General features: G+C 44.3%; 1 protein-coding gene across 1 annotated transcript in view; it reads left to right on the top strand.

The window, feature by feature from the left end:
* HS1BP3 (HCLS1 binding protein 3) overlaps positions 1-19,728 on the top strand; it is a 53,104-nt gene that overhangs the window by 20,409 nt on the left and 12,967 nt on the right. The window lies entirely within an intron of this gene.

Here is a 19,728-nt window from a genome sequence, read left to right as displayed (position 1 = left end):
ACTGGGACAGAAGTGCAGCTCTGCAGCAGCAGTTAAGCAGTCAGATGTTTTTCACTCTAAAGCAGTGGCTGGATATCTATAAAAGAAGTCTCCATATCTATTTATTATTATTTCTGTGAGTCTCACATGTAGAGTGTTGGGGCAGAAACATGGAAGTGGAAACAAGAATTCTGAGGTGTATTTTTCATTGTCTCAGTTCTCCTGTAACTCATCCTGCTTCCATGGAAGTTATTTTCAGCTCACATCAACGGAGGTCAGATTGTACATCAGCACTGTATCCCAGCTCTGTGGCATCTAGTAAGAGGTGTCTAGGTGAGAGGCCAAAGGCAGGAGCTTAGTGATCAGTGGATAGGCAGTTCTCAGGGGACATTTTAGGGTGCCTTCTATGCCTGTTAAAATTTTTGGTACTTGCATGCTTTGAAGAGGGAGCTGAAGCCCCACAGCTTTAGTGCTTCACATGTGCTTGAAGTTACTTTGGCATGGGAATGAATAAACGAGAGGTGAAGCAGATAGATAAATGTGTTTAGTAGTAAATTGTCCCCTAGTGCCTAGTGAATTCAGGTTAAAAAGGAAAAAAAAAAAAATCCATTCTCCTTTTCTCGCTGAAAAACCTTTGGAAAGCTGTAGAGGCAGCACTGAAACAAGCCAGCCCATTTTGTGAAGTAGTGGTGTCCAGAGTGTTTTGAGCAGCAGAGCTCCAACCTAAATTGAATCATGTGTTTGGCATAATCTTACAGGTTTTTTGCTTTCTGGATGAGGATGAAACTGCTCCAGTAGCACGGGCCTCCATATGCTGTCAGCATGCTTCATTTGGTAACAACTTCTCCTCCTGGGCCAGAAGGCTGTGAATTGGATTTGGCCCAGCGCTGCTGCTGTGCTGCTGAACCACCCAATATCCAGTTAAATATTGGTCCTTAGGAGTAAAATGCTAAGCTAGGGCCTTTTTTTTCTGGTTTTCTATTGCTGGTGTTCATCCAGGCAGAAGCTCATAATGGCCTGGTTCCTTTTGCCTGGAAGAGACATGCCAGTGGTGCTGATTCTCTGCCTCACTCTCAGGGCTGTGTCTGAGTTGCTCTTTGATATCAGGTGGGCAAACTCACTTGCCAGTTCAGCTCTTCATCTTTTGTGGGTATTAATGATGATCTACAAACTTTGTGTTTGTCTGTTGTATGGTTCTTATGCATCAAAGCTTTCTGTCTGTGTTAGCAGGGTGATTCTGGGATTCTTAACAACAGAAAGACTTGGGGTTTTGCTGTCCAAACCAGGAACATGTCAAAACCAGTACATATTTCTGATTAACTTTTCATCTTTTAACATGCTTCCTCCTTTATATTTTTTTACCCCAGAAGCCTGGTTCTTCCTAGAATAGAAGATGCTCAATATTAACTTACATTTGTGGGATGTGGTGTTGAAATTGACTAAAATATGTTTTCTTCTCTTCATCCTCTGCCTTTCTTGATAGTTTGGAGTATTGGTATTCCAGTGTACTGCCACCAATTACTCTGCAAGTTTTCCTGGACATTTGTAGAAATCTTTTCAGCTTTGGACAGAATATTCAGGTCCTGTAGGAAAAATCACTCATAATACAGAGTAAGACAATCCTTTGATATCAGCTGTGCATAAGGGAATGAATAATAGTGTACTCACTTTTGTAGCAGTGGCACACTTTTAGCTCTATTTCATTTTTCTTAGCATTTTAAGTATACAGTGACTTGTCACTGTAAGGCTCTCACAGAATTTTTTTTAAAGGTGCATCTCTTGGGTTTGGGGTTTTTTTTAATTTTTTTTTTCTCTTAAGCTACAATCATAATACTCCATTGTTAAAATGTTTTAATTCCCATATAAGTAGGAAATCAGATACATAATTGACTGTCCATTGTAGGGACAATATTAGGTATATTGACTTAGCTTTGTCACCACTCTTTGTCACTTTTTTAAATCCATAGAGCTCACCATTTTCAGATACATATTTTTAAATCCTTAGTAGGCTACCAGGGTGCTTTGGTGTCAGAGTTTTAAAAGGTGCAGCATCTTCTAACAATGTTTTAAGGGATTTTCCTTATACATTGCAAAATAGTATCATGTGGGTAGTCTCAGGGAGTCTCATGCCTTTAGGAAGGAAAGAAGCAAGAGCAGTGAATCTGAAAGAGTCTAATCCTCTGAAGGGCAAGGCATGGAAAAAAAGCACAAGTTGGATGAGCTATTCACCTGAACGTGATGGTACTGTTGAAAATGCTGCAATGGAAAAAGGTGTGATTTGCCAGTGGTTTGAGGGGAGGTTGGCATGGGGTGAGGGCAGCTGTGTGCAGCAGGGATCCAGAGCAGCAGCAGGGATCCAGGGCAGCAGCAGGGATCCAGAGCAGCAGCAGGGATCCAGGGCAGCAGCAGGGATCCAGTGCAGCAGCAGGGATCCAGTGCAGCAGCAGGGATCCAGGGCAGCAGCAGGGATCCAGGGCAGCAGCAGGGATCCAGGGCAGCAGCAGTGCTCAGCCGTGCCAGGGCCCCTTGGCCAGGGCTGACCCAGCAGTGTCTGGCCGTGCCTGTACCGTGACATTCTCCTGTCCTCTCAGTGGGTTGGCTGTGTCAGAGTCCCCACTGGAAGTGGCCTGTGCTGCCTGCTGGGCTGAGATTGGGATGGTTTGGGAGAAGGCAGGTTGTCCCATGCCAGAGGGGTACCAGGGGCTGTTCTAACAGCTTGAATTGTTGGCAGAGCTCCTGTGCTCAGGCCCAGGCTGTGAAGGAATTACTCAAAAAAACAGTATGGCCCCATGTTCCTCTACCCATAGAGCTTTCTGCCTGCTGCCATCTTTGCTCCACTCTGCCCTCAAGCTACCCTAGGGCTTGGCTTTCTGTAGACAAGTCAGGCATCCAGTTTGGGTGCTTAATCCGAGCAAGATCAAGTTCACATTTCCAGGTGTTCTTCTTAAAGCAAGTTAAAAACACATCACAGTAACTGTATTGGGTTTTGTCCTCTTCATCTGTGGGTGAGATACAGACTTTTACTGTTTATATTTTGAAGCCAAGAGCTTTAGCATCCATCTCTCCCACTTTGTAGTCACAACAACTGAATTTAATACTTGTATTCAGTTCATTCCAAAAAACCTCAGACAACAGCTGATTAAAATTACTGTGAACCAGCTCTTCTGAACAAAGCAGCAGCAATTCTGCAAAAGGAGTGTGGCTGCCTCGTGGGTTAAAACATGCAGCAGTCCTTTCAGTGCGTGCATTTCTTCAGCTGTAGTTACCTTCTGAGGTAATATTTGTTCACCACTTTGGGAGAACCCACCTTTTCCTGAGCTTTTTTTCCTGTCTTCATCAGCTCTCTGCAGCCCTTGTAGGAGCCTCTCCTCCACACAGGGTTCCTCCCTTCCGTCCTTTTTCCCTTGCCTCCCTAAATCTTTCAGTGGCAGCATGTATTTCCCCAGGCATAGGTTTTTCTTGGCAAACTGCACAGAGGTGAGTATTCCCTAGGCAGGAGTTCTTCTATCTCATCATGGGTCCTGGAGAGTTTCTGTCTTGACTCTGTGCCTTTACTATTGTTTCAGAGGATTTCCTTATGACTTCTCCTGATCCAAATTTGTGCCTCTCCTGAAGAATACAGACACGTGGGTAGGTGGAAGCTTTGCATCTGTTGTGTTTAAACACAGATACAGCTAAGTCCTGACAATAGTTAGGAAGGGATGGGGCTGGTGAGGGCTGACATTGTGGATGCCTTCTGCCAGGGGTTTTTTAAATCTTTGTAGCTGGTTGTTGCTGGGGTCAAGCTCAAGCACCTCCAGTGCTAGAGGTTTGCTGTTGCTGAGTTTAGTTGGGCACTCACTGCTTTTCCTGGCTGCAGATGAAGTAGGTGATGGCTTGGAGCAACAGATTGGCAGGGAATGAACAGCCAGGAGCCAGCCCTGGCCTTGCCAGAGCTTGCAGAGCCAGGCAGGCTGCAGGAGGAGGTAGGTTGGCACACAAGACAGCAGTTGTTTCTGGGTTGCATCCTACACCTTCGTGTTTCCCAGTCCCTTTGTGGCAGTCAGGCTAGAGCTTGACTCCTGAGTTGTTGATCCCAGTGCTCCCTTTCCTTTGCTTTTTCCTGTTGTGGCAGAAGAGCTGAGAATGGCCTCAGCCTTTTGTCTTTGGGGAAGAAATGAGTGGCAGCATTTGATCTTGCTTCCTCTGCCAAGAAGCCTTGGGCAGCTGAGGGTGGCTGATGAAGAGGCAGAAATCAGCTTAAGGGGAATCCTGCATCTTTCCTGCATCCTGCATTAAGGGGAATTTAGCATCTTTCCAAGTGGTTTTATTGATGGAGTGCCCAGGGCTGTATTAGGTGAGGGTAGCATACTTGCTTGTGGATTTTCCCCTCCACGGAACAAAATTGGAGTGGTGGTGTAGCACAGCTGCTGTCTGCTGGACAGATGGTCTGGAGCAAACTTGTCAAAATGTGTGTTCAGCTGTTGTGCCTTCTGGTCCTTGGCTGGCAGGGTTGTATTCCTGCCACTCCTCAGGCATCCTGCTCCTCAGCCACTCACAAAATTCACAGCTGCCTTTTGGTCCAGCCAGGTACATGTTTGCCTTCCCCTCTGAATCCAGTAGGATTTATACACAGCATAAAAACAGCTTGTCTGTTTGTCCCAATCAGCTAAAAGAGAATAAAAGTGTCAAAACATCAAACAGTGAAGATACAAGTTATTTTTTCTTTAACAAAATTAAGATAGTCAAAACAATGAATGGGAAAATAGAGCTTTGTTTTTCTAGCAGTGTGTGTATCTGTGCTCACAGCTGTGAGGCCTTCAGAGATTTAAACAGGCAAATCTCTATTTTCTGTCAGTTGTCGAGTCACAAGTTTAGGTTGCAAGGCATGTTTGACCATTGCTTTGCCAAGTGACACAAGTATTTGTCACAATTCCAATTCAGCTGCTGTCAGATTGGCAACTCACAACATCCCAGTAAACAACCCCCTTGGTCTTGACAGATGAAATTTTTCTGAAAACCAAAGATAATAATCTGGTATAGTGTTCTTCTCCATCAAAGAGAGAAGAAGAGAAAGGAGCAAAAATTCTGTATTCTCTACCCAGTTAGAGGATAAGCCTGCCTCCCTTTTCATAAATTGTCTGGTCTCAACCTTTTTTAGGGGTAACCTTATAGCCTCTCCTTGAGATTGTTTTAACTGAGTGTCTAGGGAGTAAAGCAGGTTGGCAAGGATGCTCTCCCTGCAGGAATTCAGTCCCTCCAGTTTGTCTCCTGAGCAGTTTTGTTTTTATAGGTGCTTTGTGAGTGGTGTTTCCTATGCAGATGGCTTTCCTTTCTTTTCTGCCACCAATCCCATCTCCAGAGAGCACCATCCAATGTGATTCCTTACTTACTGAAAATCTTGCTGTGCCCCTACAAATGAGAGGTTGAGGGTGATTGAAAGAAAACAATGGAAAATTGTTACACCACGACTAAAAACAAAACAACAGAAAATGAAACCATGTTTAACTGCTGGATCTCACAGAATCATCCATATTCATTCTGTTGTTTTGTTTTCTGAGTGGCAGAAACCTGTTCTCTTGAGATCACTCTACCAAGGCTTGTGTGGCTCGAAGTGGTAGAACTGAGACCCTTTCCTAGCTGTACTTTTCAGCCAGGGAAATTGAGTTGGATGTGTGAAGGACTTGGCCCTCTTCTCTCATGGCTTTTCTTTGGCAGGGCAGACTGAATGGAATTATGCTCACGAAAACAGATTTTTGGGTACTCCTGGACTTGCAGTTGATATATATTCTATCCATAAGCTCTCCTTCAGGAGTATGTGGCACAGGTGGTTGCTGCTGTGTCTGCATCTGACAATCACAAAGAACTGTACCTTGGGATCAGAGCTAGGGACCTCACACTGTCAGAGAGGTTTGGAGGTTTGGAGTGGATGCACAAGTCACAGCTCTAAATTTGGCTGCTCTGTGTTATCTTTTCTTTTGGAAATAGTCATTTCCCTGACCTAAGGAAAACTTGTGAGAGTCCTCCCTGTGCCAGCATTGTCCTTATCTGCATTCATATTTCCCTGTCTAGTGTTGGATTTTTGGTCCCATGAGATTATGCAGTCATTATTTCCCCAGGTTTTTAAGCAATTGCCTGGCTTAAAGTTCAGTGGTGAGTTTCTGTCATGACTGGCTTGAGTGATTCCAGTACATCCACAGCTGGAACATGAGGATCCTCTGGGAAAGAGTTTAAGTAATTAGTTTAATGTGCTTCATTTTCTTTCTGATTAGAACACTGAATATACTTTAATGGGTTTTATAAATAGTTAATTTGTGTTTATGCCATCATCCTAAGCCCAAAGGGCTGAAAATAGCTCTCTAGTCTGTGTAGTGTTACAGCTGTGTGTACCATCCAGTGGTGTTTCCAAGCAGAACACAAATGAAACTTCACCTGGGGTAAAATGCAGCAAGGACTTAATTGCTTCATGCAACACTGCATTGCAGCACCATTAATGAAGAACACTTAATTCAGCTGGAAATGCAGAGAGAATTGCACCCATGTAAATACAAATACCCAGCTTGGAATTTGACCAGATTGCCAAAGTATATTGTCTCCTTTTAATAAAGATTTCACAGGATTTTTAACGGACCTGGTTCATTGTTTACAATGTACTAAAGGAATAAAACTTAACACACACTTTTTGTATACAGAAGAACTGTAGAGCCGAGTTATATCAGGGAGCTGGAATGAAATCCCATTGCCTCCCCTTCTGTTTGGCAGGATGTGCAGGCAATTGTAGCAGAGCTAGGCAGCACTGAAGGTGTGCAGGAGCTGCTGTGAGCTGCTCTGCAGGCATATCCAGCAAGTCCTTACTTAACTGAGAAAGAGAGGAGCAGGAGGCAGGAGATCCTTTAGAAAGGCTACAGCATAAATTTATGACTATGCAGAATCAAAAGTGGTTTTTTTTTTTGGTTTTTTTTTTTTTTTTTTTTACTTCTCCTTTGGAAGAGGATTGAACATGATGTAATTGGGCAGATTTAAACATGTTTTGTTTCATGGACTTTACAATAATAGGATGACTCAAGTCCTTAATTAGAATAAAAAAGCATTACCTCATCGATGAGCCTGCTTCTTTCACCAAGGCAGGGGAAATCTTTAATCACAGATGCAGGGAACTGCTCATAGATGAGACAGACTGCTAATGAGGGATGGATTCAGAGCTGCCCTATTGCTTTACTGTGCACTGAAGAAGCTGTCTGTGGGGTGACTGTGTGCTCAGTTTAAATCGAGATGGGAGACTTGTTTTCCCTTTCATCTGATGCTGTCAGGTTCATAATTCAGCAGACTTAATAAAACCATTGTTCATTTTCCCCATGGACCTGCTACAGACATTTCTTTCTTCATTTCAAATGATCAAAGAATCAGCTTTTGGAAAATCATTTTTGAAAGCAATCTGTAAAACTTTGCCAAAAATGCATGATTTAGCTATATAACTATAGGTTGGTACTAATTAACACACCTGGGGATCACATCTTTTACTGCTGCCCCTTGCAGCATTTGGCCAGGTCTGGAATCATCTGAAGTGTCAATTAAAAAGGAATGGCCCTAAGGACAGATGCATTTGGGACTCAGCAGCTCTTCATTCTGCACTTGAATTTCTTGGGTCATATCACAGTACTTAAAAGTTATATTTCTCCATTATCCCTTTAGTAAAAGGAATAAAACTGATTTTATAGATCTGCCTGGGGAGAAGTTTCCCTTTGCACAGAAATATGGCATTCAGGTAGTTGTTAATGACCATTGTCGTTGAAGCAAAAGAAATGCTTTCCATTCTGTACATTTTGGGTAAGAGTCAAACCCTTTCTTTCCATATTGCCTGATATTCCCAGTCATGTCCAAATCATAGAGGGAGTAAGATTCATTATGAAAGTGAAATACACAGCTGTTCTAGATGGTTTGATTGTGGCTAAACTAGTAAATAAAAGCAGACAGGAACTGTAGTGTTTCTTTTGCCAAGTAGAATAAAGTAGCTTCTGTCCAACAGTTAAATCCTTCTGCTCCCCAGAGCAAATTGTCCATTTCCAAAACAGGAAGGGCCCTAAGCTTGTACTGATCTCTAAACTTTGTCCAGGCATCATTTGTGAAAGCAAGAATTAGCTTGGGCCAAATTCATGCTGGGGACCATGGTGAAAACTCACAAGGCAGTTACTGTGCACCATTATCCCAGCCCATGCCCTCACCACATTTATTTGCTGGTGTTGGCCTTTTGTTGCTCTCAGGGCAGCCTGAGGAATGTGCATTTTTAGGAGTCAGGATTGGAGCTGTTGGGGCCCTGTAACAAGGTGCAGGCATTACTGAGTGTATCCCTGGCACCTGAGGATGCTCTGTGGCCATAAACCCCCAGGGGCATTTTGCAGCAAGGATGGGTCTGGCTGCTGGCTCCTCTCAGCTGGGGCGCTCTGTTGGGTGGTGGCACAGCTCAGGAACTGGCCTGGAGCTGGATAGGTGCAGCCTGCCTCTTCTGGGCTGTAGCAGAGTTCAGCCCTGTGGGTGTGAGCTGTGGTGTATTGCATGGCTTGGAAAAGGTTGATTTTGATTTTCACTAGTATAGGTTATTTTCTGAGGTCTACTCTCTGAACCACAGTTTTCTGTAATAACTACTCTTTAGTTGTCATGATAGACAAATGGATTGGAGTGGTTTGAATGGGAGACTTCTAAGCTTCTCTCTTCCTTGCTTTATTTATTTTTATCTGTAATAGCATCTGAAGCATACTTGATGGCATCATTAAGCACAAAACGTGGTGTCATGCCCTCAAAACCATTTTACAGAATCACAGAATCACAAGGTTGGAAGAGACCTTCAAGATTACCAAGTCCAACCCAGTCGTTACACCTCAACTAAACCATGGCACCGAGTGCTACATCCAGTCTTTTTTTAAACACATCCAGGGATGGTGGCTCCACCACCTCCCTGGGCAGACCATTCCAGTACTTTATCACTCTTTCAGTAAAAAACTTCTTCCTATTATCCATCCTATATTTCCCTTTGCACAGCTTAAGACTGTGTCCTCTTGTTCAGTCAGTTGTTGCCTGGTGAAAGAGGCCAGCCTCCACCTGACCACAGCCACCCTTCAGGGAGTTGTAGAGAGTGATAAGATCACCCCTGAGTCTCCTTTTCTCCAGGCTGAACACCCCCAGCTCCCTCAGCCATTCCTCACAGGGTTTGTGTTCCCAGCCCCTCTCCAGGCTCGTTGCCTCCTCTGGATGCACTCCAGCATCTCAAGGTCCTTCCCAAACTGAGGGGTCAGAGCTGGACACAGCACTCGAGGTGTGCCCTCACCAGTGCCGAGTACAGGGGAAGGATGAACTCCCTGCTCCTGCTGGACACACCATTCCTGACACAGGCCAGGATGGCCCTGGCCTTCTTGGCCACCAGGGCTCACTGCTGGCTCGTGTTCAGCTGCTGTCAGCCAGTGCCCCCAGGTCCCTTTCTGCCTGGGCACTGTCCAGCCACACCATCCCCAGCCCATAATGCTGCAGGGGGTTATTGTGGCCAAAACACAACAAACAGCAAACTAAAAACCTCACTAGCAGGAGGAAGCCTGCAGCCCTGGCTGTGTGAGCTGCCGTGCCAGGGTCGTGTTGCTCCCTAGAGCCATCTTTCAATCACCATGCTGCTTGCCAGAGGAAAGCCACGCCCTGTGTCTGTGTGGCTAACGAGAACTTAGTACATTATCTAGACCTGTTTGCAACAGACATCTCATTTTTCATCTGTGTGATGCGTTATCTGCCAACATAGGCTGTTGTTTTGTGTTAACAGTCTTGTCCTGGAAACTTATTCCTGAATCATCTATCTTTCTCCTCTTGGCTATGAGTGACAGAGCCATGGCCCCAACTGTTCCTGTACTATGGAAAAAAGCAAATGTGTTCTCAAGAGACTCCTGAGGGTTAACCCTCACTTCATCCCTCAGGGGCTGTTACACCAAACCCTGACCTCACCAGAGTTGTTTTTATTTGTTCAGTGATGCTGCCAAGAGACAAGGGCAGTGCTACACAGTGCAGGATGCTGGAACAGGGAGGAGAAGCACATGGTCTAGAACTGTACACCAAAGTCTCAGGAGAATTAGTTTCAATTTTTCATTTCAAAGACATTCTGTTATAGCTGCAGATAGCTCGCTTCTGGTTTTTGGGACCACATTTCATTCCTGATCTGTAAAGGAACAATGATGGCATGGCCTGACATGCAGAGGTGCAGAGAGGGTGAATTCTGAAAGGCTGTGAGGTGTTTTGGGGCTATCCAAACATTGTGGTTTGTTGTCAGTAAGCATTGGTTTAGCCCTTGGGAGGTGGTGTTGGAGATGTTACCCAGCCTGTTGTATCTCTTACTCTCATGGAGGAACTCCCTTGGTCTCCAGTCCTTTTCCAGCTGTTGGCAGCACAGCAGCATTGCTCACAGGAGGGATGCTGCCATGGTGCCATTGTGTGCTGCTGGTGGATATTATGACAGATGGCAAGGTGTCCTTAGGCCCTACAGCCAAACAGAGAACACAGCAAAGGACAGCAGTCTCCTTTTTGCTGTCTGCTCACCACGTTTTCCTGGGAAGGGCTGGTACCCAGGAGCCCTCACAAGGACCCGTTCTAGAAGGTGACATGGGCATCAAGCTTCCCTACATATGCAGTCCTCTGGCAGCATCACCCCAGCCTTTGTGCCTTCAGACACCTCCACGTGCCTTTGTTCTGTGCCCAAAGCATGTCATTTGTACCAGTTCAGGCTCTGACTTTGCAGAGCTCTAGCACAACCTTCATGTCGTTTCAAGCACTTTGAACTTAATAACAGATGCAGAATAAACATTAATTCCAGAATGCCACGGAGAGCAAGATAAGACCAAGGCCTAGTGTTTTAAAATATGGATACAGTCCTGCACCAGCCCTCTTGTTCAGCAGGGTAGATGTGTGTGCTGCCTCCTGTGCTCATGGCACCTCTGCTGTGGAATTCAGTATCAGAATCCTTCCAAAGCCACTCCATCACTGCCCTCCTCAGCTCTGCTTGGGAGAGAAATTATAATAACAGACTCATGGGTTGAGGTAAGGACAGGGTGAGATTATTCACCACTGACTGTCACAGGCAAAACAGGCTTCACTTGGGAAAATGAACTGAATTTATTACCAGTCAAATCAGAGCAGGACAATGATAAATAAAATTGAATTATAAAATGCTTTTCCTCCACCTCTCACTTCTTCCTGAGCTCAATTTCACTCCTGATTTTCTCTGTCTCCCCACCAGCAGTGCAGGGGGATGGGGAATGGGGGCTGCGGTCACTTCATGTTGCCTCTGCTGTTCCTTCTCTTCAGGGGCCACAAGTCCTGCCAGCAAACCTGCTCCAGCATGGTCTCCTCTGTCTATGTGCCACAGGTCCTGACAGCAAGTCTGCTCCAGTGGGGTCTCCACAAGGTCACAGCCTTCTTCAGGCATCCCCTTATCTGGGCTGGGATCCTCCACAGGCTGCAGATGGATCTCTACTCCCCCATGGGCTGCAGGGGCACAGCTGCCTTGCCAGGGACTGCAGGGGAATCTGCTCTGGCATCTGGAGCTTCTTCTCTGCCTTCTTCACTGCCCTGTGCATCTGCAGGACTGTTTCTCTCACATTCACATTCTCTCCTGGCTGCAGTTGCAGAATAGTTTTTCCCCCTTGTCTGTGCTATCACAGAGGCACTACCACCGTGGCTGATGGGCTTGGCCTTGGTCACTGAGGGGTCCCTCTTGGAGCTGGCTGGCATTGACTCTGTCAGACATGGGGAAGCTTCCAGCAGTTTCTCACAGAAGCTACTCCTGTAGGCCCTGCCTGCCACCAAAACCTTGCCATGCAAACCCAGTACAGGTACCAATTTCCCCTCTGGGAAGAGCAAAGGAAGATGAAGAGAGACAGGAGTGAGGCCAGGAGCTGGGTGAGCAGCATGAAGGGGTTGACTACAGGAAGAAGTCAGCCCTGTTAATCAGCATTTTGACCATATCTGATTGCATTGTATATGCAGTATACAATATTGCATATTGTATATTACAACCACGCTGACCCTGTGGTGTTTGTTCTTTGTCCTTGCTGTGTGCATTGTGAAAGGTCTGCTGGAGCACTTCCGCTTATGGATCCAAATTCCCTGGGTCCATGTTTTCTGTCTGTAATGATCATTCATCCTCCAACACTACCATAGCCACTGTAACACGAGGGAGTAAAAGCTCAAAACATTGTGCAGTTATTTGTAATTGCTACTCCCCTGCTTTCATCAGCATCATCTCAGCACTTTTCTAGTCTTCCCACTTACTGACAGAGATCAGTGGTACAATTTGTGTTCCTTCTCTATATTCAACCAAAGATCCTCCTTTACCAAACCTCAGGTAATTTCTCATGTCTCCAAATTACTAGATGGTACAAGATTCTTCACAGCGTAGAGCTTTAATGTTCTTTGAATTAATTTAGGATTTGTGAGTCAGCAAACTGATCCAAAGGATCAGGTTAGCTCATAGGTGAGTGACCAGTAGCTAAACCTGGCTTGCACTGTGAGAGACCAGTAGCTAAGCCTGGAAAGAGCTCTCCTTAGCTGTTGGAGCTCTATGTTTTCTGCTTTTTGTCCCCACAGAAGCCTGAGATATCATCTGGGGCATGAGATCCTGAGATGTTTACCAGCATTTCTACCCACAGTCTGTGTTCCCTGATCCATGTTCCCTGTTGCACCCCTTGCAGCACAGGAATCACCAGGGTTTAATTCAGCCATCTCAAGGGGCTGGTGGGCAGGAGCAGATCACCAGGTGGCTGAGCAGGAGCGAGGAGTGGGGTCTGCAAGGAGTCGGTGTGTGGATCTGCAGGCTCTTGTTTGTGTGGAGTCACTATTCTCTGGGGGTGTGAGATGCTAGCTGGAGGCCTGAGATATCAATCTGCCAGCTCTGATGAGTGCTGTGGGAATAGCAAGTGTCCTCTGGCTGGGCTGAGCTCAGAGCTTTTTTGCCAGTAGGAGGGGAGTGAATTTTGTTAAGATTTTGGAATCTAGTTGTGGCTGCCAAATAACACCAGCACTGAGTTGGATTGCATGCATGAGCCAGAGCACTTGTGAAGACTTCTCATGTCTTCTTTCAGCCACGTGTTGTGGCTTGCTGGCACTTAGCAGGTTCCAGTGACTCAGTGCCTGGCCCCACTGTACTCCCCAAGGGGTTTGTGGTGCTTCCCCACTGGACCTGCTGGCACACTGAGCTCGGTGCCCAGCCCCTAGAATTACTGACCTTGCAAAAGCCTCTCTGCTGAGAAATCAAGCTAGTTAGCAATAAAATCATAAATAAGAATCCAATTTAAAAAATGCAGAATTTTGTCAGCCGTTTTTCTGCAGGAAGCAGCCCCTGGGCAGCCACCTCAGTATCTTGTTTAGGAGGGAGAGATGTGGCTGTTCTGCAGTCTGACCTCCAGCAGTGTCTGCAGCATCACAGTGGAATTGCTTCATGCAATAGGTACATCCATGGCCTAGGGAATATTTCACCCAGAGCAATTTTATCTTACCTCTGTTAAAAAAAAATCATGACAGGAAACCTGTAGGCAGGAAAGCAGTGCTCTCTTTTTATGGCAGATGTTTTGATGTCATGATCAGCAGGAGAGGCAGCAGCCAGAGCACGGCACCGTGTCTGCAACAGTGGTGCCATTTAGCTCTGACAATGTCTCACTGTGTCCTTCTCTCTTGTAGTTCCTGTGGAGCCATCTCTGTGTGGTGAGAGGTCTGTTTTACCCATGGCACAGCCAAGAGGAAAAAGTAACCTCTGTGAACAGCAAGATGTGGGGAGGGAGGGCAGTGGGGAACCAGGCTCAGCCCTGTCATCCCTCCTCGAGTTGATGCAAATCCTGCTTGGCTACTGCTGGAATCTGCTCACTGCCCACTGCCTTGGTAACTGGCCCTCTCAAGCTTCTCATAAGCTCTTTACATGTGGTGGGGCAGGTATGTCAGACAAAATTTTAGACTGGAACCTCATGTGCTAGAGGTTTTCTGTAGTCTGTGCAGGTACCAAGCAAGGAAAAGGAAAGGTACCCTTCAGACTGAGTTTTATATGGAGCATCAGGGATTAGAGGCCATACTTTTTTATGGAAACATCTTCTATCCTATTTGAAGCTTTTCTGTTCACAGACAGAGAAAAATTAGAGTTGTGTCTGCAGTCTGGGCTCTTGTACCCCTTCTGCTTTTGGATGTGGTGAGGAGGGAATTCAGGTGAGGCAGCAGCAAAGTGGAAATTATCTCCTCCTAAGGAGCACAGTGTGAGTCCAGGGGGCTGGACTGCATCCTCCTGTGAGGAGGTAAAGATTAAATAACCCAAAATTAAAACTTTATTAAGGAGAGGTAGTGGTCACAAACAGGCTGCCTGTCTTTGGAAGGAGGCACCAAACAGTTGCTGATTAGACCTTGCCAAGGCCTATAGTGAGACAACGTTTTAAAAATTTCAGTGTTAAGCTGAAAAGGGGTAGGTTTAGATGAGATATAAGTACAGTAAAGGTAGTGAGACACTGGCCCAGAGAAGCTGTGGATGTGGAAGTGTGCAAGGCCAGGGTGGGTGGGGCTCTGAGCAGCAGTGACAGGTGTCCATGTACACCACAGGGGGGTTGGAATAGGTGATGTTAATGTCCCTTCCAGCCCAGACATTTTGTGACTCTGCTGTTCCATGAGGTGTGAGTGCCCAACACATCTGAAAATGAAATATCAACTATTTACATGTTCAGTGCTTTTTCAGAAAATAACAAGAAGCTACAGCAGTTGTTCGTGTCAGGAGGGAAGCAGGTTTCAGCATTTCAGTGTTGGAGAAACTAATCACTCCTCCAAAATGGTCACTATTTGCATTTGTCACTTTTAGCTGCTACTTGTAAGAATTCTCAGCATGACATTGCATACTTTTAGTACCTTTAATTCTCTTTTTGTGAGGCCTTCTTTTTAAGTGTTTGCTCCCAAATCTGTTGAGAGTGTGGCAGAAAACATGCTTACTAGCAAGTGTTTTTCACACGCTGTTGCACCTTGGGTGACTTGGATTGTGATGTTTCTCAGGATGTTTGTGAAGAACGTCACAGAAGGGGAGGATGTTGGGAGGTTCATTTCATTACAGTGGCCAAATCTAAATTCTTGTGGCACATTTTATTGCTGAGTTATACTGCATATAGACATTACAGGCAACAGAGAACTTAAGAATTTGTTCATTTTGGAGCTACACACATGCAGCAATCATTAATTAATGTAAGAGAATGGATTTTTTTTAGAGTGTAATTTTTGTAGAGTTAAAAGAAAGTTTCCTGAGAAATAACTCCTGAAATGCAACTATTCCTGAGAATAACTCCTTTAGCTTGAATTTTACTTTAAAGGAAATAAACCAAAGGATAATATTTTGCATAATTTTTTAAGCCCAAACTGTTCTCCTTCATTTTATTTCCTGATAAAGCTTTGTTTCTTCAGAAATATTTTACAGTTATTTAAAATTTGACATGAATTTTGCCTTTTGTTGAAAACTGACTAGTAAATGTTTATTTTTAGGGGCTAGCAGTTACAGCTAGTTACCATTTGTGATCAGCTTCAGCCTCTTCCCTTTCTCTTGTTTTGCCTACTGTTACCTCTCCTTAGTTTTATCCTTTTTTTCTCCTTACCTTTTCTCATCTGCATTTTCCCATTTTTTCAGTGAAGTTTCCTGTTCCTACCTTGGGTCAGTTACTGCCTGGGGTGTTTTTCAAAAGCGTAACTTGACTAATTATAATAATCTTTAGGGTTAAAGCAGAAAAAGAAGAGTCCAGGACAGAAGTCTGGAGAGTAAGAGGTACATGATGTGAAAGAGGGAGTTCAAGATGACAAGGAAGCCTTATTGTCAGTCTGGAGGGTAAGGCACCTCTGCAGATTCTGGAAATGGAGCAAGAATATGTCTGATACTGGCCAGAACCATGCTATTTTCCTTTCATGAACCTACAGCCTTGATTAATAATGGTATCTTACCCAAGGTGTGACATAGCAATCCTGAAAGTTCCCACCATTTTCTTCTAAAGCAGGAGCAGGACAATGGAAGTTTCTCCTCTCCAGGTCCTGCAGACAGTGATCTCAGTGCTCTTCTATAATTTTATTGATCATCAAGGCAATGCTCACTGGCCTATGCTTGTGTTCTACTTTTTTAATTTTTCTGATTTCTAAAATTGCTTTATATTTAGCCCTCTGTAACCTCTCTGAAATTCTAAAATGTGTTGAGTAGTTACATCCAGGGTGCAGAAAATGCCAATTTTTTCTATAACACCTTAGTTCATGTTATCTGGTATTGCATATCGGAAAATGTTCATCGTTAACATGAGTACTAGGATGAGAAAAATTTCACTGTTGTCAGAATCCTTGAAAGTACCATTTTGCTGCTTTGCAGACAAAACCCAAAATACTAGTGAGCATTTTTGGCTTTTTCACATAATTATTGAAAACTGTATTATGTTTCTCTTGTTCTGGACCACTGTGGTTTAATTTAGTCATGAATATGGTTTGAAACTTATCTTTTGTTGTCCTTAACTTTTTTCATCAGGTCTTACACTCTGGTTTAGTCTAGAGAATTATAAAACAATTTCTTTTATGTTAATTTTCCCTCTTTGCAATCTACTCTGTAACCCTAGTTCCCTTGTCAGGCTTTTGAGTGCTAGAGTGTTTTATTAGTTATTTAGTTAAAAACATTTTAGAAAATGTTTCCGTATTATGATTATTGCTAATGAGCTATCACTAAACAAAAGCTGTCCATTTGTGGTCTTCTCATCTGCTTTCAAATTACATTGGAAAAGGATATAATCAGAAAACTTGGGGACAGATTATAAACACAAATTGCATTTTTTTAGGAAGAACAGGTACTCTTGAGTTCTGATCCCTTCAGGAAAATCTCTCCACAAAAGCAGGTCCCTGGATAGGAGCTGAACTCTTGAAAATCTGTTCCTTCAGGCTTCCTTTCCATCTGTTGCTCTTCTGGAACAGTAATCCAAGGCTGACCAATCTCAGAGCAGCAGCAAACTTTGCAACTGAATACTCTTGTTCCAAGTGATTTCTAATTGCAGATTTATTCCATTGCATTCCTTTGGGGCATGCCAAAGCCATTTAAAATACTGTAAAATAGTATGATGTCCACAGGAAAAAACTGCTGGGTGAGGTACAGTGTCCCTGCAGCCAGCACTTGTCATGGCAGCTTTGTGCTTAGGAGTGAGGCTGTGAGCTGATGGGCTTCGAGTTTCTATTGGGCATCCCTGGGCCAGAGTGATTGAGAATGACCCCTTTTGTCCTCTCAGTTATTATCAGGCAGCTCTGGAAAATGAGCACTGTTGAGTGAAAAGAAAGCAGCAGATGACATTTTGTTTTCTGCACAAACTAGTGTATAGGATCTTTGTTTCTCAGATGTGGTTTTCAAGGAGATGTGCAAATACTGCTACTATTCTAGCTGTAGCTCTTTTGTTCCAGCCTGAACATAAATCTGTGGGAGCTGGGATGTCCATTTATATTAGTGAGCTCTCCCCTTGTAAAATTCCATGGATACCTAATATATATGTATATTCTGCGTAAGTCTTTTTTTTAAATATTACTGTAGCACTCCTTTTCTCAAGCATAATTTTACTTCTGTAAAAAAGAGATGGTCATATTTTCAGAATAATAACACCTGAAAGCTTTTGCCTGTGTGCTGAGATTACACATGCTCTTGGTAACAACACTCCGTGTTTTAACCCAGCAGTGAGCTTGGAGCAGGGGCTCATTTCTGTAGAGAGCACAGTAGACACACTTGATTTAAACCAGTGTCACCCAGCATTGGATCTGTAGTTCCAGTGTTTCACAAACAGTTGTCACACACAGGTCTGGAAGTCTTCTGACTTTGGAGTGTCGTGGTCATCCTCATTGCTGTTTTCCACAGCTGCCCAGAAATCTCTTGTGCATTGCTGCTGTGCCAGTGGGACCTGGAGGCTGCCAGATGAGTGACCTAGATTGTGGCAGTGAACAGTAACAGGAGAACTGTGCTCACAAAGTCAGTGAGGTTTGAAAGTGTCTGCATGCAGGGTTTTGTTGGCATTTTCCTGGGTGATTTGAGGATCATGTGGGAGCCAGGAGTCTCAACTGGACTTTCAAGTGTTCCAGCAGCCTGACTAGGTGGGTTCATATTCTCTAATTTTTAATCATCCGGTTTTGGCCAGTTAGAAGGCCAGTCTTTATGTACAATCACTTAGGAGGCTCCTTTTGAGTCAGAGCAGGAGACAGGAGTGTTATTTGAGTTACTCTTACAGTGTCCTACTGTGTGGATATCAGTAGGCTCAGCTGGGTAAATACTTGCTGCTGAACAAAGGATATGTCATCTTTAGGGCTGGTTTCATTTTTGTTAAGGTTTAAAAAGTCACTAGAGTGATGTCCCAAAAGTTCACTTGTTTCATAAATGAAGAAATAGCAATAACACAGGTCATCTTCTGCCAGCTGGATGCTGGTAGTTTCAAAATGTCAGATGCCAAGGTTGTGAGTGTGATGAATGAAGAAGGTGCTAATGAAGTGCAAGGTTTGAGTACAGTAATACTTTGGAAGACTTAATGTTCCTTCATTTCTGTCTTCTCCAAAGACTCTACATTCCTACACATGTTTACTGCACCCTGGTACATCATGATCATTGAATTAGCTGTCCTTGCAGCTTCTCCTCTGCATCTCTGCCAGCTTGGGGCTTCACAATCAGCTTGGCTCCAGCAGAGTCCCTGGGCCCTGCTTATGGGGAGGTAGCACCAATATACAGAGAGGGGATGGGTGGGCAGGCATATGCACACTCGGGGCAGCTGCAGAACCTCAGACAGTCTCTGAAACTTCCCACATCCCCCTTCTCATCTGCTAACCTCTGCTCAGCAGTGCAGTCTGGACTGGCACAGCTAAATACAGAACCGTGGGAATCCTGTTTCCCACTTAGGGACTGACCTCAACACTGTCCCTGTATGGATATGCTGGAATTACTTGGCAGTCCAACAGTGGCTTCCTTAGAAGGGCAGTGAGGGGAAGCAACTTGAAGGCAGAAAAACAATTTCCTGCTGTTCCTATTGGTACCAGTCAAGCCCAGCAGGTCTGGCTCTGTGCCCTGTAGCTGCCAGTGGAGTCCTCTGGCCAAACAGAAAGTGAACCTGTGTCAGTGGGCTGGTTTGGAGGCCAGACTACACAAAAAGTCATTACCAGGACCTTTTGGTTACATTCTTTCTGTTTTACGTGCTGTTCTGTATGATGCTCTTTATGATTCTCTTCCCTTTCTTTGGTGTTTCCCACTATTCTGGTATTGTTTACTGCAAATACTTGAGCAAACTAATAGTAAATTCCTTGCTAACTTCACTGGGGTGGAGACCTGTTGCTTGGCAGTGTACTGGCTCATGTGTATAATTACCTGTACCATGATGGGCTCTTATGCATCAGGGGAGCTGTTGTAACTCTAAATGGACAAGAGGTCTTGTCAAAGACTTTTGGCATTCTGTAGGTTGGCAAATCCTCACCTATATTGTCATTCACCTCTCAAATAATACTTTGTGAGGTGTGAATTATGCAAATAAAGGTTGATTGTTCCATAGTAGATCAGATTTTATTTGTGTTTGCTAAATCTTTTTTAATAGTTTTTTCAGCTCTGAATGACTCAGTCCTACTGTTCTTCCAGTTTTGTTGTTGTTTGGCTTACCTTTACCTTTAATACTTAGGGTCATTTGAGTGATAGATCCCTTACTACAGTTAATAAAGCAATGAATTTGAGTTTGTGTAGATATCCTGGGTGAAAGC

This window comes from Lonchura striata, chromosome 3 (assembly GCF_046129695.1).
Source record: "Lonchura striata isolate bLonStr1 chromosome 3, bLonStr1.mat, whole genome shotgun sequence".
Taxonomy (NCBI): Eukaryota; Metazoa; Chordata; class Aves; order Passeriformes; family Estrildidae; genus Lonchura; species Lonchura striata.
Note: the sequence above shows the minus strand (reverse complement) of the source record. Positions and strands in the feature narration are given on the sequence as shown.